The sequence below is a fragment of the Sciurus vulgaris genome (assembly GCF_902686455.1).
Source record: "Sciurus vulgaris genome assembly, chromosome: 3".
NCBI lineage: Eukaryota > Metazoa > Chordata > Mammalia > Rodentia > Sciuridae > Sciurus > Sciurus vulgaris.
The window spans coordinates 177644831-177663017 of NC_136463.1; the positions used below are offsets into that span (position 1 = coordinate 177644831).

The following is an 18187-nucleotide window of genomic DNA, read 5'->3' on the forward strand; positions in this document are numbered from 1 at the left end:
GTAAAATTTGACAGAAAAAGAAAAAAGAAAAATCATCCAAAATACCATTAGAATATCACTTCTTAATATTTTGGGGACATAACCATCCATTGGGCATGCATATTTGTTATTTGTTTTATAGAATCATGCTAATGTTGCATAATAATATTAGTGCAAATTTATCTAATACCTCTATTTTCATGTGATTTCTTTGTAAGTTTAGACTAGTTTTACTGATTTTTTACTTTTTGGGTTGTTTTTCTTTTTAGGAACTCCAACTATAACATTTCGTCTCTCATTTACAATTAGGGGACTTTGGTTCTTGAGATTTGGAGATTTGGAGCAACTTGCAGAGAGGGAGCAGATAGAATATTAATGGACTCCAGTAACAAAGTTGGGGTGTAGGTCTCCTGAATGTGTGTGTACTGGGGAACCAATTTATTATTAAAATAGTTTCCTGTGGTCATTGCTAAAGTCTGTCATCATAAATGCATTAGGAATTCTGTTAGAATTGCTGTTGGTCTGAACTTTGGGAAACATGACTGCAGATCAGAGGAGTTCCTGTACTGTAGATGAGCGTCAGCCCTTTATTCTCTAATGGTGGGGACTCATTCTCTGATTCAGGTGAAACTCAGGCATCTGCCTCCCCACACTTCCTATTGCCAATTCCATTCATTTTCCTAATCATCCATATCCCTAACAGAGTATGAGAAGTTCTGATTTAGAAGGGTTCACCAGTGAAAATATGTAAGACCTAATGCCCCAAAACACATCTGTTTGGATTTCATGTGACTTTCACATTTAACTATATTACTATCCTTGTGTGTTCCAAAATTAAATCTGGGTATTTCTATTCTATTGCTAAAAAGAGGTGTTCTTAGAAAAACTGAGAAAAACTCCTGACACGAATGAACTAAACTAGAAACAAAGGTAAGACATGGAAATAAATGGAATCAGGCCCTGTTACCTTGTAGGATGAAATTTATAAGCTGAACAGAGCCATACTTTTAGGCTCAGGAGAGATTATGTTTGTGCAGCAAGTTCACAGCCCAAGGCAGCTAGAGTGATTGTGAGTTGGAATTTTCTTTCTTTCTTTCTTTTTTTTTTTTTTTTTGTGTGTGTGTGTGTGTATGTGTGTTGCTGGGGATTAAACCCCTGGACTTTCCATGCTAGGCAAGAAATGCTCTACCACTGAGCTACATCCCCAGGCCAACAGTGTTTAGAATATATGGAACATATTTTTTAAGCACCTGGAAACCAGAGAGTTGCAGTAGTATTGATGAGAACATAAACCCTGCCATCAAACAGTTCTCATTGTGAGAGGCTGATTCACCTCAGTAACCTGTGACCAGGCACACCCCTCTATCCGTGGGTTACCTGGAAGAATAAAACAAGATAATTGACATAAAACCTGGTGGCTAACCTAGAATGAATGCAGAATAGATGTTGCTACTGTTTATACTAGAATCATTGAGGTGATTACAAATTCTTCTTGGCTATGAATTTCTCAAAGGTCCTTTACTGACACCACTTTACTTGCTGTAGTTTGTTTTTGTATATGTGCAAAGGTAAAAAGACAGTCATGCTATAAATTATACCATTAATTCATTCCAAATAGACTTCCCTCAAATTCATACTAATTAGTGATGTTTACATGTCATTTCAATAGGGGATTGATGTTTGCTTTGCAGTACCAGTAGGAGGGGAAAATCAGTGGTTCTTGTTGTTAGTATAAATGGAGAAAGGTAATATAAAATGAACACAAAAGAGCTTCAAGCATTTATGAAATCAGGTCACATGCTGCTCCTAAACAGTGAAAATATCATTTATGCTGGAAGGCAGAAGGAAGAGTCCTCTAGCTGGTGCCCCAAATAAGGATGAAAAAATGAGTCTTTCTGCTTTCAGTGCAACACTATGCTTACATAAAAAAATAAAAATAAAAAATAAAAATAAAAAAACTTGAATCTGTCTCCAAAATGTCCAACAACTTGAATTATCTTTAACCACCCTGGACATATCAATCATCTTCATTTTAAGTTGTCGAAGCAAGAAAGGTCACAGTAGCAGGGGAAGAAGCTGGCTGCTTCTGTATAGGCAGCATGGTCAATTATTTTTAAAAATTGCAGGTGTTGCTATTTCTTCTATTGGTGAAATGATCTAAGGCCTCCACTTCCAAAGAAGTGAGGCTCTCCCAACTTGCCTACCAGAAGAGTCACCTGCCGAAAGATGCACATTCCTACAGCACTCCTGGCTTCAGTGTTTCCAATGAGCAGCGCTGTAATCAGAGACATTTGGGCAACACTTCCCAGCTGTGGTTCTCAGCCCTGATCACTTGCTAGAATCTCGGAAGCATCAAGAGCATCCGACACAACTGAAGTCCAGGACCCAGCCCTGGACCTATTAAACCAGCATCCCCAGGGTCAGACTGGCCGCTGAGGCTTTTTAATAGATGCCCAAATGACACTAATATGTATCCAAGGCTAATTGCCATCTGCAGGCTAGGATGAGCAGCACTGGCCTTGCCAGGGAGCTGGTTAGAAACGCAGTCCCTCAGACCCGGCCCCAATACCTGGCATGGCAACCTGCATTTGAACCAGAGATCTGTGTGCACATTTAAGATCAAGGAGGCTGCTCCAGTGCATGTAAACTGAACACAAATCTTTCCCCCCAAGGATGGATTTTTTTCCCTGCTTATTCTGTTCTCCCTCATCACCACCACCAATAAAAGCACCTTAAAATCTTTCCCAAGGTCATTTTCTTTATTCACTCGGCCATTGAAAGCCAACTGAGATAGGGTGAGACAAATGATCAATTCCAAAATTACCTATGTAAGTAGGTTTAATGGTATCCACTGCTCCTACCCAGTCAAATGCCCAGTTTCTGTGTCATGTCCCATAATTGAAAGACAGGAAGGATCACTAACATTCACATCATGAATTCATTTAGACAGTTTTCTTTAATTAATGATGAAGACACTACAGTTCTAAGTACCAGACAGAATCAAGGGGAAAAAATTGAAAATAAACATAACACTATAAAGAAAACTTGGAAAAGTGAAACACTTCTAAATAAAAAATATAAACCTGGCCTGGTACCCATGACATATATACATAATACGTATGTTATACACATATATACAATAAATGTTTTGGTAGCAATACAGACCATCTGTTGGTCTCTTGTACACAGATGAAGTAGCACCAGAAGCAGCACCACCATCTTAGGATGATAAACCAAACTGCACACACAGTAAATGAAAATATATATGTAGTTGATTTGGCCCACCCTGTAGCCAAGAGGTGTAAGGAAAGTACTTTGCAAGAAAAATTGTTCTGGGAACTACATTCTTAGGCCAATGGCAAAAGTCTAAAGAGAAAAAAAGAATCAGCACTAAAGATGTCTACACAAATCTAGATGCTTTCCTGTGTAGTGAATTTGTCCTAGTACATGGCATATTGGGTAACACTGGTAAATGAACAACATGAGCAAAGAGAGATTTAAATGCCAGGTGAATGGTGAAAGGCGAACACACCGGATCTCTTTGTGTATACATCACAAATGCCAAGTCATCGACAAGCTAGGAAAGGAAGACAACTTGTCATCTAAGTCATATGTTTTCTAATCATACTAGCTAATTATAAGCTGTTTATTAATGATAGATCTCTTACGAGTAGGGCCAAACACTCTCAGTATCATTCAACCTTGCAGCATCATATTTGATGCTCTGGTTACAAGCAGTGAGAAACAGCCCACACACACCAGACCCACACGTTCTGCAGGCACACTTAGGGGTCTGGTTTACAGAGCTATGGCAAGACCTTAAAGGTCTTCCCAGGCTTGGCTTTAGAAATGACTACAGGCAGTGTTTAACCCTGAACATTCTACTGACTATAACAAGGCCGTCTTTGCTTCTCATAACGAAGCCTACCACCCGGGTGGAGCTCTTTTTCTTAGCATTGGCAAGGTGGTATTTCCTCACATCCCTGGAAGAGCATGCTGCTTCCTTCGGGTTTCTCAGTAGCCTATATACATGACTATAGCACCACCTCCCACTAACATTCATCAAGTCCTGGGAACACTTTCCCCATCAAGTCACAACAAAGAAGCCATCTCATATTTGGTTTCCACCCACTCTCTTTTGCATGCCTCCCAAAGGTCCCCCTCTCCCTGGTCAGGTCAGGGTTTGAATTCTCAGTGTCTGGCTTCAGGGCCTCCTTGTGTGATGGACTGACTTACAGTGCTCCACCAAAGCAGTGAGAGACAGAGTGTGGAATCAGCCACAGTGCTTGGCTCTGTACTGATTTTTGTGGCTCGTAGCGTCAGTGGGTGCTGAGCCTTCTGCCCCATCTTTAAACCACCTGTAGTAAATAAAATGGAAGTTTCCAGGTACATGGCATATTGCGTTCAAGATGCAAGAATGCCTAAAACAGGGTTTCAGCACCGTAAAGCAGTTCCTTACAGTACAAAACTGTTTCTTAACACTCTGTCTCACATTTTAAAGATACCTAAAGACAAAAGCCAGGGAAAGAAAGGTTAAAAAAATCTCTACTTCTGGCCAGATGATTCTGAGTAAATCCATTTTTGCATCACTAGATTAGTTAAGAGAGTCCCTGACCTTTGAGAGTTAGCAAGAAATAGCCACACATGTAACATCAGAACTGATTTGTCATTATTGACTCAGGTGGTTGATCATTAATGGATTCCCCTTACTTCCAACTGGTTCTAGGGACATGCTTTTGCCCAGAATGAAGATATCAAAGCCATGAAACATTTGTTCTTTTCACAAAGGAGAATTTTTATAACTCTGCCTGTCTCTAAGAAGGTTGGTCTCATGAAGAAAAAGCCACTAACTTCTAGGTTAACCAGAGGCCACTAGAAGCCCCATTAATGTAAGCCCTTGGCTGGCCTACAAACACTTTGAAATGGATAAAAGCCAACTCTCTTAAATAGGAACCAAACACAAGGACTTAGCAGCTGATATGCTCAAAGCAAACCCTTTGAGTTAGCCAGAGCATGAGTTGTTGGCTTGAGTACCAGCAACTTCCAGTTTTAAATCAGTAAAGTTTGATACCACCATTGAACTCAGCTCAGGTACCTCTAGAAGCAGCTTAAATAAGAATTTCTACCTTTATGCTATTTGAATCAACAAAAAGTCAGCTATAGAAACTAAGAGATGCATTTTTCCAGTCTGTTTCCGTTCTCACCCAAAATATGTTGATAATTCCACATGCAGAGGTATCTTGGTAATACACATTTAAAGTCTGGGTTCCTTGAGAAATAATAACCAGCTTAGCAGGAAAATAGTTGAGGCAGCTTTGTTCATGGATTTCTCTTTAACTACTTAAGTGCTCAACGGAAGAGAGCAGGATAGCTAGCTTTCTTATACGAGCAAGAGTATGAATCAGAAGAGTTGAAAATGAAAAGTTAGCTTGACTGAGAAAGTCTTTTTTACAAAGGAGTAAAAAATAACTTTCCTATGACAGTTTCAAAGTTGGTGGTGTTCTCTATGGATAGGAAATGATGTAATTCAGCAAGTTCCTTGAAAACAATGGATTCTTATGACTATAGGCCTATTTATCTTAGAAATTGATGAGCATGCAAATGATTAAAATCTGCAACGATGAACATTGTACAATAGTCTGTGAGGTACATGCCATCTGGCTGAATGGACAGTAATATGGGCCTCAGCAGTGTGGGGGTGCCATTTATCCCCACTCCCTTTGGAGCAGAGCAGAGCTCCCCAACCAGCCGATCAGAGCAGCAGCCACCCCGAGGTCCTCCAACCCTGGCCCTTCTTTGTAGCTCCACCCAGGAGGATCAACCCTTCCCAGAAATAAATCGTTGCTCCTCCCAACAGCAGGGCTGGCAACGCCTGATATAGACTTCGCACTGGCTCAGAGGGAGCCTGATATTTGCATGAATTCACTTAACTTTTGGAAGTTTCCTGGCAGAAAGATTAAAAACTTCTGTAGGCAATATCTTTAGATGTGCTCATTGCCATTTGTGTTTTACAAGGAAAAATTCCAGGATGTGTACACTTTCTAAACAAGAAAAGGATTAAAAATCTCACTGCTGGCTAGATGTTTCCATAGCAGGTCATTATGCTTTTATGTGCTCTCTGTGCACTGTGTTTTGGGTTTGTTGTTGTTGTTGTTGTTTTGTTTTTTAAACTAATCACTACTAGGCCAGCACCTACCAGGGCAAATAGGCCAATTACATTCTGCTAAATAATGTAAAACTGGAAGTTCTCAAAACACGAGAGCTCAGGTCTTAAGGAGAGTGACATGTAGCCCTGGTCATGATTTAAAGAAAGAGAAAAAAAAAAAAAAATGCCACTCTGGAATTTTAATTTCTGGTTAGCAAGCACTCACTTGTCTAATTATCCTCAAGATGATGCAGGAAATATCATAACGTGTGCACAGGAGAAAGAACGGTGGGAATGGAGCAAGAAGCTTCCAGAAGTGGACTGGGGAAGGGGAGAGAAGAAAAGATTAACAGACTCTAGTTTATTATGAATAGAAAGACATCTCCAGAATTTACAAACACCCACATTGTTCATTCCAAAGAAAGCTTTTGATTTGAAAGGATCACCCATGTCTCCTTCTGTTTACAATATATACAATGGAAGACTTTGATTTCCTTTTCTTATAATTTTGCTTCCATTCAATTGCCAATTTTAAGCTGACACTTGAAAATACCCCAGTAGTATATATCGCTCTTCAGTTTAATTAACATGGTCTATTGTCTTACAGGAAAAATACAAAATTAAGATTAATTCTCGTAAGGAACTCAGCTCAACATCAAGTTTATATTACAAGAGATAGTATCAGCAAATATAACTATACAATTGAGAATCATCTATGGCACTATGATTCTTATTATATTATTCTTCTGAATTACAACCTTAAAACAAGGATCATACACTATTCTACTCTTTTAGCCTTGTTTTAAGCATTTGCTCCACTCTTTACAACAGAACATTGTATACCTCAGTTCCACATCCAAAAAAACGATGTGCTGTAAGAAAAGTTACATTTTCAATAAAAAATTACACATATAAATCAAAACCTATGTTAAATATTTAATACTCTCTCCACCCAATGTGAACAGTTTTGAATGAAATAATTTACAATGATATTTTGTCAAACACAGTTTCAGCAGCAGATGAAACAAATCTTGTAAATGCAATGAGAGGAAACCCATTCTCTCATGGCCTGGTGGTGGGCACATCAGCTCATTGTGGCCAGCTAAGTCTTTAAGGTTCAAGATGAAGTTCACGCAGACTCATTCTTCTGGTGTCACAGTGCTATTTTGCTTGGCACAATACAGAACGTGCAGTTCAGTCAACGAACTCCTGAGGATTGTATAAAGTAAACAAACTGAAATGGGTGCATCGTACCATCTACGGAGGAGGAAGATGTGAGGTCCTTGATTGTGAATCATGAAAGAGTTAGAGTCTGGGTACCCATGAGTTAGAGGAGGATTTGCTGAGGTCGTTTAGGTCTTCATTCTGAAAGGGAAAAGGAAAGAATTGGTCACCACAGGCAACTCAAAACACACACCCAGTTGGGAGCTCTCCTTCCAAAAGGGAACAGTCTCAGATAAACCCAAGTTACAGGCACACACAGTCCTGTGTGCCTAAACAAAATCAACAGACTGTATTTGACTATTCTTTCTTTCAAGATGCAAGAGTCTAAAGCAATCACAAAGTAAAAGTAGTCAATATTAAGTCAGTAAACAAATCAATGTGATCTGGACATTTCAGAGATTTAGCAACAACAAAAAGATTCTTTGGTGATGAGCAAAAATGCTCGTCATAGTTAGTGGGTAAAACTATGACAAAATATTGTAAACAGGTTACAGGCAATCTATGCTCAATCTTCTTTTGGTTAAAAGTCAACTGCAAATTTTAGCATCTGAAGTTGCAGAGCTTAACCATTACAAAATCTGGAATCAATTTTTAATATGACATTGTTTGACAGGAGAATTTTAGATGCAAAAGGAGACCCATGCAAAACAGACACAGTGAATTATTAAATAAGAAAAGAAAGAGATTCTGATTTAAGTCTAACAGAAATAAGTTATATTTAGGCAGAAGCACAGCATTTCTTCTCTGCAATTCAAGAAGGCAGACCTCAAATGGGGCATTATCCATAATTCCCCTTCAGAGAAGAGACCCTTTTTCGACCTCATAAAGCATCTATTGCTCTCAAGTATAATAATAGATGATCCTTTGGAGCTCCATATTTTTCATGCATTCGAAAGTTATCCGTACATATCAATATTTATAGAGTGCCCTGAGCAGCATTCAGCACAGAGCAGATGATCATAAATACTTGCAGAATGAGTAAATAGTTGCATTAAGTACTACAGAGGATTCAAAGTCGAAGTCGGCTATATGCCTTGCTTTCTAGAAAGGCAGGCACACTTCATTTATAAATAGATAAAATGTGAAGCTGGCAGGTGAATTTCATGATAGATGCACAGGGGGAAAAGCTCTAGATGCATGCAGGAGGGGAAGAATATTTCCAGTGAAGAATCAAAGGGAAGTACCTCCCTGACACACATGGCTTGCTGTTGCAAGAAAAAGAATAATTGGGGGTGTGGAAACAGATTTTGTGTCTCAGTTGCTTTTGGTGTGGCATCTCCAGAGCTTCCTATGAGGCCTGCCACACTGCAGGTGTGCAAGAGATGTGAGGTGAACAAATGACAAGGACACAGCACACCTCCCACAGAAACGATGAACCACAGCCCAGGGGACGAAAGGGCAGCCATGAAGGGGCCACACGAAGGATAGGGCTTCACAGGACGGCAAGGCACCTGATCAAGGCATAAGGAATTGAGTCTATGGATCTAGGTGGAAGGTGAAAGACCCTGCCTGCCAAGCCATGAGCTCTTTATCTAATTACAGGAACAACAAGGACAGGCCTGGAGATATGATCGAGATCCACTAAGGCTGCAGGGATATCAACAGTTTCTAAAATTCACAAATGTAAATGTGGACCAACAGAGCTGATTTTTTTCCCCCTCTCCCCCGCCATCTCTTTCTTCAAGAGTGATTATGGGTCAGATCCATCAGTGTTCGCTATTTACATGATGGTTCCAGGTAAGCTGAAGTTTACCAAGTGAATGAAGATTCTAGGTTTAGGAGATTTCTGTCTATTTTAAAATATTAACTCTGCCCCTTAAAGACAGGTAAACAGACTATTATTTTATTTATTAGTCTTTACTAATAAAGATTTGGCATGAAGATACCAATGCAGAAACAAGCAAACAAACAAAAAGAAAGCATTCCAGACTTATTCCTTGAATTGCAAAAGAAGTAAGATTTTCTTCATGTGCCCTCTAAGAGGGAAAGGCAGGTCCCCTTCTTTCAGGAGCCCTGTTGGTACTCTGTGGAAGTTCCCGGACAAAAAGGTCCAGGTCTCTCATTCCAAGGTCCAAGTTCCTCCTGAAGGCCTATCAGAATGTGTCTACCAGAATATCTAGTGCAGCTGAACACAGCTTCTCAGTTCCAGGAACACTGTGAGGCAGGAAGGCCACACACCGTATTAGAGGACTTGCGATAAAAAATTTGCCAAATATAAAAAGGGGGGAAAGCAAAGAGCATGTGGCATGTTTTTCATTTCTTATCTGGCTCCCGTCCAGAGGGCTGAAAGAACAACTTAGGACAGGAACAAACTGTACCCCGTTTTATCACTGCACATGTGGTGCCAACCTGGGGCCCTGAGAGGACAGGGGACTATATGGCCTCCAAGCGTATTGAAATCTGTTGCTGTGGGCCAGGCAGAGACCATCCTTGTGATTTTCCACAAATATGTTCAAAGAGCAGGATGCAAAAGGATATAGAATTTCCATCCGAGACCTTTCTTCCATAGTCTTAACACAGTGCTTTTAAAAGCCTATCTCAGAAATCCTGATCAACACATGCTTCAGCCACAAAGCTTCCAATTGGTGCTACCAACTCAGGAACCTATGAAAAAGTGAAAGCAAGTGGTAAAGAGCAAGGCGATGCAGACAGGGGACGGGAACCCACAGCTATAGGCAGGTTAAAAAAAAAAAAAATGCCTGGAAAATTCTAAAGGGAAAGTCTGAAGTTCACACCTGCCTGTCCATACCGTGGTTTGTCCATGGGTATCGGTAACATGGAGCTAAGCCCGTCAGGTAATGCCCGTCTGCCACCCCTCCGTGCGAGCCACCTTGGGCTGCATCCTTACTCTGGTCATGCAGCCATTGCTGGCAGCAGTTTAGGAATGCTTTCTCAAGTCCCCAGTTCTTTTTTGCAACTGCCTTCTCAGCCTTGGGCATATTCTTTTGAATGGTCTCTATAGCAGCCAGTCCTAGCCTTTGGAGGGCACATCTGATCTTTGGAGACAGTCAAAGAGCTCTGAGAGCCAAATATGGCGAATAAAGGAGCTGATGAAGCAGAGTAATGGTTCCCAGAGAGGTATTATCTGGAGCCAAAGGCCTCCAAAATCAAAGTTCCAAAAAGACAGTTGTTCACGACAGTTACTCCGATGAGTCAGTTGGACAGGAAGTCTGACTTTCTAAACAGACCTCAGCATACCCTTTATGGGACTTAAGTTCATCACCCTACAGCTCTGCCTCAACATGCTTGCAATCAAGAAAGTCTAAGCTTGAATAAAGTCCCCAAAGAAAGGCTAAGATCTATGTGCATATATTTTTGTAATGTAGAAATACATTTTTAATGAGAGAAAAAAAAGCAATATCCATACTAAGTTCCTTCAGTCATTCAATTCAATAAATATCTGTGAGGGACAAATTACAAATACAATAATAAATACTGTAATAAGAACAAGAGAAGGTGACATTCTCATATTTACATTGAATACACTTTATAAACATAACCTCAATTGATGGACACCAACCACATATAGCAAATATTGCTGCCCTGTTTTACAAATACAGAAGCTCATTTGTATTGTGCATAAACTAGAAACAAACCAAAAAGCAAATTGTTTCCTTACGAGAAGACACTGTGCAAATATCAAGTGCTGATGTTTTGTGATATACTCTCTCTAGTTACATCACTGGGGAAAAACTTCTGAACCTAGACATAAGATGCACCTGTCATGAGATTTACTAGCAGGAAATTACATTTTGACAAAACTTCCTCACCACACCTTCTGTGTGTATCTTCTTGTAAGATAAAACCCACTTAATCCTGTGGCCAGTAATGAAAAATGTAATTTTTAAAGTATTATCAAGTAAGTCAACACTTGAGCAATGCTACTTGAGACCTATGGATTATTGCATTATTGCATTCAGCAGGAATTTACATCTTCTGGACTCTACCCACTTACACTATGCCTACTAAAGCTGAAAAACAAATACAGCTTTTGCTTTCTTCCAGAGTCTCAGCCTACTGCTCAGTATTGACCATGAAAGCTGTAAACAGCACAGAGTTAAGATCTAAGTATGTTGGAAAGATCCATACCCTTCCAGCAGTGCATTTTCTGTCAAAACCATTAACAAGTGTATTTACTTTGTATTTACCTGTTCTAAAACTTCTTGCCAATTTGTGAGTACAATGCAATATAGTAATAAATATCTGACCAGGGCACTATTAGTAGTTTTTACTCTAAGGAAATAGAAATGAAATTGGTTGGCTATTGTCATACACTGAAATGTAGTTCAGAAAATAACCCTTCTTCATCCAATTGTGCTTAAAAAAATCAGTACTGACTTTTTCTTCAATGGAAATCATTGTTTGAAACCTTATAAATTCAACTAGAACATTTCTTATAAATTAAATTTCTCCACTTAAAGAAATGTGTCAAAGCAATGTGTTTCACTTAACATAAAAGGCTGTGTTTTTAAAAATGATATATCTTGAATATAATACAGAAAATGTATAAAATACAGGAAAATGCAAAGAAGGAACAAATATTATTTGTACTCAAGAAAAATTACTATTCATATGTGGTTCTAACTTTACTATTTATTTGAAGGATTTGAACTTATAATTTAATGTCAAAAAAGGTTAACTTAGGAGAGAAAAGTAACATTCAAATAATACTTAGTTCTTTCTCATTAAAAATCAGTGATGAGAAGTTATTTGAAATTTTTAACCCTTTTTAGTACTCTTTTTCCCATGATCCAAAGTCACTGTATACAGTTGGAAAGTAGGAACTCTGGCTTCCTAGCTTTGGTTTCCAAAAACCTCAGTCCTTGAGGGAATTGCACAAACAAAAATTCGGGAAGATTCAAGAGAGGACGAGGATTCCTCCAGAAGAGGAAAGGATTCCCCTCAGATGGGCACCGGGAGAGAAGAGGCGCAGGACGCGAGGGCCCAGAGGTCAGCTGGGGGACTTGAAAGGTGCTGCTGATGTTACCTGTAAAGTCCCTCTTTATTCTGCTTCTCATGGTGAGTTTTCCTTCACACAGTGACTTCCAACTGTATACCACTACCACAACTCGCTTCTTCAGCCACTCACTGATGCAGCTGCAATTAATTATGGTACCACTAATTTAAAGCAGATCCCATATTCTAGAATGTTGGTATATTAATAAAAGCACCTTATAAAATACTGCAAAAGTTATTACTCTGTTTTCAAGCATCCCTGAATCTGACAAATGAACCCAGTAAGTTAAAAAATAAAATAAAACAAAAATCATCTCGTACACCTTCATAGTTCTGATGGTAGATGGGTATCACTCACTTTAACATTCACACAATAAAATCTTGGATAAATAAATGAGGCTGCTCATCTGCATGGTAGATGGGGGGAAACTTTTACCAAAGGAATTTTGTGGCTCAGAGTCTGGGTTCTACCATCTAAGTTAGATGATAGCATCAGGGGATGAAGCACCATTGTCTGGGCTGGCTCCACTAGTTAGAGCAGTCACCCACTAAGAAAGAAAATGTATAAAACACAGGCGAAATCCAGAGAGCTTCAAAAATTAGAGACACGGGAGAATCTCTTTGCTCTTCTCAAAGTTCTCAATGGGAAGTGTGGGGACAGGTTGGAGTTTTGGAAAAGGACAAAACTAACTGCTGAAAAAAAGCATTCTCCCTTTTACAGCCTTCAGACCATCCCCACCAAAATCAACCAATCCAACAGGGCTGACTGAGCTAAAGTTAGAGCTAAGACCAAGATGTTTGCTACTTGATGTCAAAAGGAGAAAGCCATTTGAGCTAAAGAAGAGAAACCAAATGTTTTTAAAACAGGCCAGGATTGAGCAGGAAAGACTTGGTTTTGTGGTCTTAATGGCAAAGGGTAACCGACCAGCCGGGCCAGTGCTTTAATGGAGTTGCTTAAAGAGCACTTTGCCAGCGCAAGTCACGTGGGAGAGGGTTGGGAAAACCACAAGGGTGCAGCCAGCCCTTCATGTGCACAGGGCTGTCAGGGAGGAAAGTTCAGGGAGAGCTGCCAACATGTGAGAGGCCATCTCGCTCCAGTTCTTCTTTTGTCCCAATGACAGAACTTCTGGCAGGGCTGGTGACTTCAGAAGACCACCAATGAAGAATGACCCACGTATTATGAAAAGGACAGGAGATCAAGGAGATCAGGAGGTACCAAGGAGGGGAGATCATGGCCGTCAGCCCCGCTGTGGTCTACCGGGATGACTGCTGTCAGCAGGGATTTCTCTTCTCCAGCTACAAAAGGCAGAAGAAAGTTCTGGGAACCCTTCAAGATGGTTAGGTTAAGCAGACAGATCAGACCAACGACAATATATAGTTCTCAATGAGAAGTGTGCCACCAATGACATGCTAAGGAAATACGAAGAAATATTCAGAAATCTTTTAAACCAAAGAATATCCACTTCAGTGATTGACCGTTCTTTTTATTAATGAAGCATACTGATCAAACGAGGTCAAGGCCATAACCCCACCCCTACCCGCAAGCAAAACGTCTCCAATCTCTCTTCTACCAATGAATATGTTCCATATATATGACGGAATCGAGATGAAAACACTCAGAAAAAAAAAAAAAAAGTCCCTCTACATCTCAAGTCTGACCACATGTACTGTGGGGGCAGGAAGCTTTCATTTAAACAGAGTTCAACCAAAAGAAACGTGTGATAAGAAGACACGAAAGTCATACGCTGCCTGAAGAAGACGAGAAGTTGTCCTTTGCACTCATGGAAGGTTTTTCTGCAGCACATTCCCCCGCCTCCCAGGCACTGCATTCCAGCTCTGAGGTTTATATTGCAATATCGCGTCACTCTTTGGTTTGGGGTTTTGTTTTGTTTGTAATGGTCAGAACACAGGACACAGGTTTTATAGGTCTGGCTTTGGTACAAACCAGTAGAGTTAAATTACACCAGAACTTTGTTTCCAATGTGGTGTAGAGAGAGCAGAAAGTGTATGTGGTGCCGTTTCTGCAATTAGATGAGAGGGATTCAGGCAGACCTAGTCTCAATACCTTTATTTTTCTCTTACACAATAAGTAGATCTCTCCCTCTTTGCCCTCTCCCTGGAGGCAAACTGCTTCAAGAAAGCAAGGGCCTGATACACATCTGAGCAAGTGTCCAGCAGCTCAATTGTTTCTTAACCATCATCAGCTTTTCCATAACAGCACTTGAACTGGGCACAGAACGGGCATTCACAGAGACAGCCTGGGTCTGCAGAGAACTGAGGCAGGGTCATTAACGCGGCTGACATCACTTCTGGCAACTGGAGGAAAGGGAAAACCTGTGTTTAATCTATTTCCTACTCACCGCAAGATTTAGCCGGAGTCCCCGATAATATGGCTTGTGGTTGACTTTATGGAAGAACTTGGTAATGCAAGAAAAATCTCCCCCAATGGTGTGGGCCTGATCCCCTCCTTGGGGTCTTTTTTTTTGGAGGTGGGGGGAGGGGTTGTTAGTAAACAAGCCTACCACAGGACAATGCCACTCCCAACAGTACCTAGTGAGGCCTGGCTCTGGCTCAGTAGAAGACTTGCACATGACAGACGTCTACTTCCCATCTCCAGGAAACCACTGTCTTAAGTCACAAGCAAAAAGTTTTAGCCTTTGTTTTCTTTCTTGCTTTGAGGAGGATACCAGAGGGAAAACGTTGGGAAGAATTTGATCTGTGATTCTTTAAGATTAAGTGAGTTGTTCTTTAAAAAAAAAAAAAAGAAAGAAAGAAAGAAAAAAGTGGTCTAACTCCTAGAAAAATATTGAAACCAACTGAAACTGTCCACAGATACTAAGTATATGGCAGTATGTTTCCAATGTATTGACTCACAATTCTCATTCATTTCACCTTAAGAATTCTTCCATGTACAGAGAAACAACATGTATCCCATTTGTTTACAATAAAAAAAAAAAAATTACCCTTTTTAAAAAAAAAAAAAAAAAAAAAAAGAAAAATCGAAAAAAAAAAAAAAATTCTTGAAGAAATGCAAACTACAAAGATTTCCGGGCTATGAGAGTGATTCTTAAACACAAAGCAAGGTTAAGGGGTATAGAAAACTGCACCATCCAGCTTAGACTACAGGAGGTCAAGGGCAGGACCAATATTAACTGGGTCCTATTAAAGATAAAGCTGTAACTGTTACTTGCAATGAATTAATAATGCAATAAACGCATGCTTCCCTTGAGTTGCCACTACCTGAATGATAAGTATGTGATTTGAGTTCTAAAATATAATTTAGGAAATTCAACCCAAAAAGGGTGACTTTGAAAATGAAAATGGAGCTATTATTACATGGCTGTCACACTTTCTAAAGACTGGTAATTTTGTTTAACTCAAAACTTATTTCCCAGTTAAAACTTGAAAGGAAACTTCCATTATCTCTTCTCTTGTTCTTTGCTCTGTGATTTTAGGCAAGTTACTCAAGCCTCCTAAATCTCAATGTTTTCACATGTAACACAGGATAGCAATATCCATTGCAGAGGGTTACTGAGATTAAGTGAAACAATACACAAAAATTCTTATTTTGCATGGCATATAATAAGCCCTCAATCGTTAGTTCTTTTCTAACTACTGTTCTTAAAAACCCCAAACCCTGAGATCTCACATCTTCTCCTGATACCTGAAAATACACCAGCCAAAACACACCCAGCAAGCAAGAATGAATCCACAGACCAAATGCTAGCCAAGAGCTGAAGCAGAAGCCCAAATCAGGGATGCATTTTGGGAAGAGAGACAGAGTTATTCTGGAGAGGAGGTAGCAGAGGGAAATGCCAGAACAGAAAGAAGAGGGATAGGTAGTAATACCAAAGCTAAAAATATGTCCTGTGATATAAAAGAGGACCTGCCTACCTACACCGGGAACGGCGTAAGTTAAATACTAAGACCTCTGAGCAAATCTTAAACTAATGCTGTCTACGGAAACTCTGTTCAAAGGCCACTTCCAGTGCTTGAAGATAGTGGAAGCCTAAAACCCCCTGCCCTTTCTAAGTCTGTTAATGAAAGGCTTGAAATACTACACGAAAGCATTTACAAAGGAATCACATGAACAGTCTTAAGTGGATGTTGGGTGAGATTTTTAGAATGCACTCTTCCAGGTTCTAAAGCATGTTTGTAATTGGTTGAGGAGGAACTGGGTGGCTTTTGTTTTCAAGTTCTTCTCCCCAACCTCTCATGTAAAGGGACCAAACAAAGGGTGATCCAGCCCTCAGTGTGCTTGAGTCACTTGAAAAACTGAAATTGCTGCCAGATGCACATCTAATGCCAGCAGCTGGAAGAGGAAGAGGGAAAAATCAGAAAGTAATCGGAAATAATTGATAATAGGTACATGGCTACCTCCAACTCTGAGGTCTTTGAGGCAGACAAAGGTGCAGATTTCTGACTGACTGCAAACACTTCTTTATTGTCTCCCATGAAGAGGCAAAATTCTCCCAGTTGACAAAGGGGGCTGACCTTTCACCCACTGACCCCAAAGCTCCTTTTCCTTAGCTTTCATCTTTCAAGTCTTACTTCCACTTGGCTCCAGCTCCCCTCTGACATTTTGGCCCCTTTCTTTTTAAGTTGGAAAATGTCATTTGCTTAGAGGTTCCTTAACAGCGTTCTGAATTAAATTGCATCGTGTTCTCATGGTACTGAGCAGGCTGCCCGGCTGAGGTGAAAGATCTCTGAGGGCAGTTGTGCCCGGTTCTTAATTAGGAGACGACTCTTAACTAAGGGATCCTCATTAAGAAATATTGACCAGTGTCTGGTATGGACTGAATCGTGTCCCCTGCCGCCTATGTTCAAACCCCCACTGCACTGGTGACAGGAAGAGGGACCTTCTGGAGGTGATTTAAGTCATGAAAGTGGAGCCCTCGAGAGAGGGAACAGCATCCATCAACGACAGACTCAGGGCTTGCTCTCTGCTGCACATCATGAAAAAACACAAGAAGATGGCCATCTGCAAGTCAGGAAGAGGCCCTCGCCAGACACCAGAGTGGCAGTACCTTGATACTGAACTTCCCAGCCTCCAGGACTATGAAAAGAAATGTGTTGTTCAGCCACACACTCTGTGTAGCAGCTAAAACTAAAACTGACTCTGAGGGAGTCAGCGTCCCAAGGGAAAGGAGTCTTGCTGACCGGAAGGCAGGCAGGTGCCACTGCACTTCAGCCCAAAAGTTCTCAGAAGGCCAAACTCACTGCCCTCTGGTTTCCGACCTTTCCCTACACCTCTGGAGTAGTATTTCTCAGTATGGGTGAGTGGGGAAAATTCTGCCTACAGGGAACATTTGGAAACAACTGAAGACTTCTGTTGCTACAACCAAGGTGGTGTGAGAGAGGTGCTCCTGGCTGAGCAGGTAGAGGCCAGGAGGCCAGGAGCACTATTAAACCTCCCACAATGCACAGCACCGTAGCCTGCAACAAAGAACCACCCGACCCCAAAAGTCACTAGTGCCGAGGCTGAGAAATCCTGCCCGGGAGTCACTGCCTTTAGCTGAAGAAACGGAGGAAGTCCCCAAACCTGGCTCATCATTTGTTTTGGGGGCTCATATCAGCTCTAAGCAAGAATGTGGGGCAAGAGGCATTTGTGTTTGCAGTTCCTGTTCTTTGCTTTACTGTATTTCTGTAAACTGCCACTGCCACGCCACTTCAGGGTCCCTTCAGTCCCCTCCCCATGCTCAGGGCTTTTCCCACATCATTACTAATGCTTAAAAACCCTCTACTGTTTCTCACTCCTTCATAACCTTTTTGATGGAATATGACTAGTTAATCCAAAATAAGTCCAGGCCCATGTATTCCTGTCCCTCCTCCAGAACAAAACAGGAACCTTCCAGAAGCAATGCTATAGCAAAGCACTGATGG

General features: G+C 40.6%; 1 protein-coding gene across 1 annotated transcript in view; it reads right to left on the reverse strand.

The window, feature by feature from the left end:
• Positions 1–6464: 6464 nt before the first annotated feature.
• IRS1 (insulin receptor substrate 1) overlaps positions 6465–18187 on the reverse strand; it is a 56860-nt gene continuing 45137 nt past the window's right edge. Inside the window, exon 2 of the mRNA XM_079135217.1 lies at positions 6465–7489. The gene's annotated coding sequence lies outside the window, so the exon portion shown is untranslated. The remainder of the gene's footprint in view (positions 7490–18187) is intronic.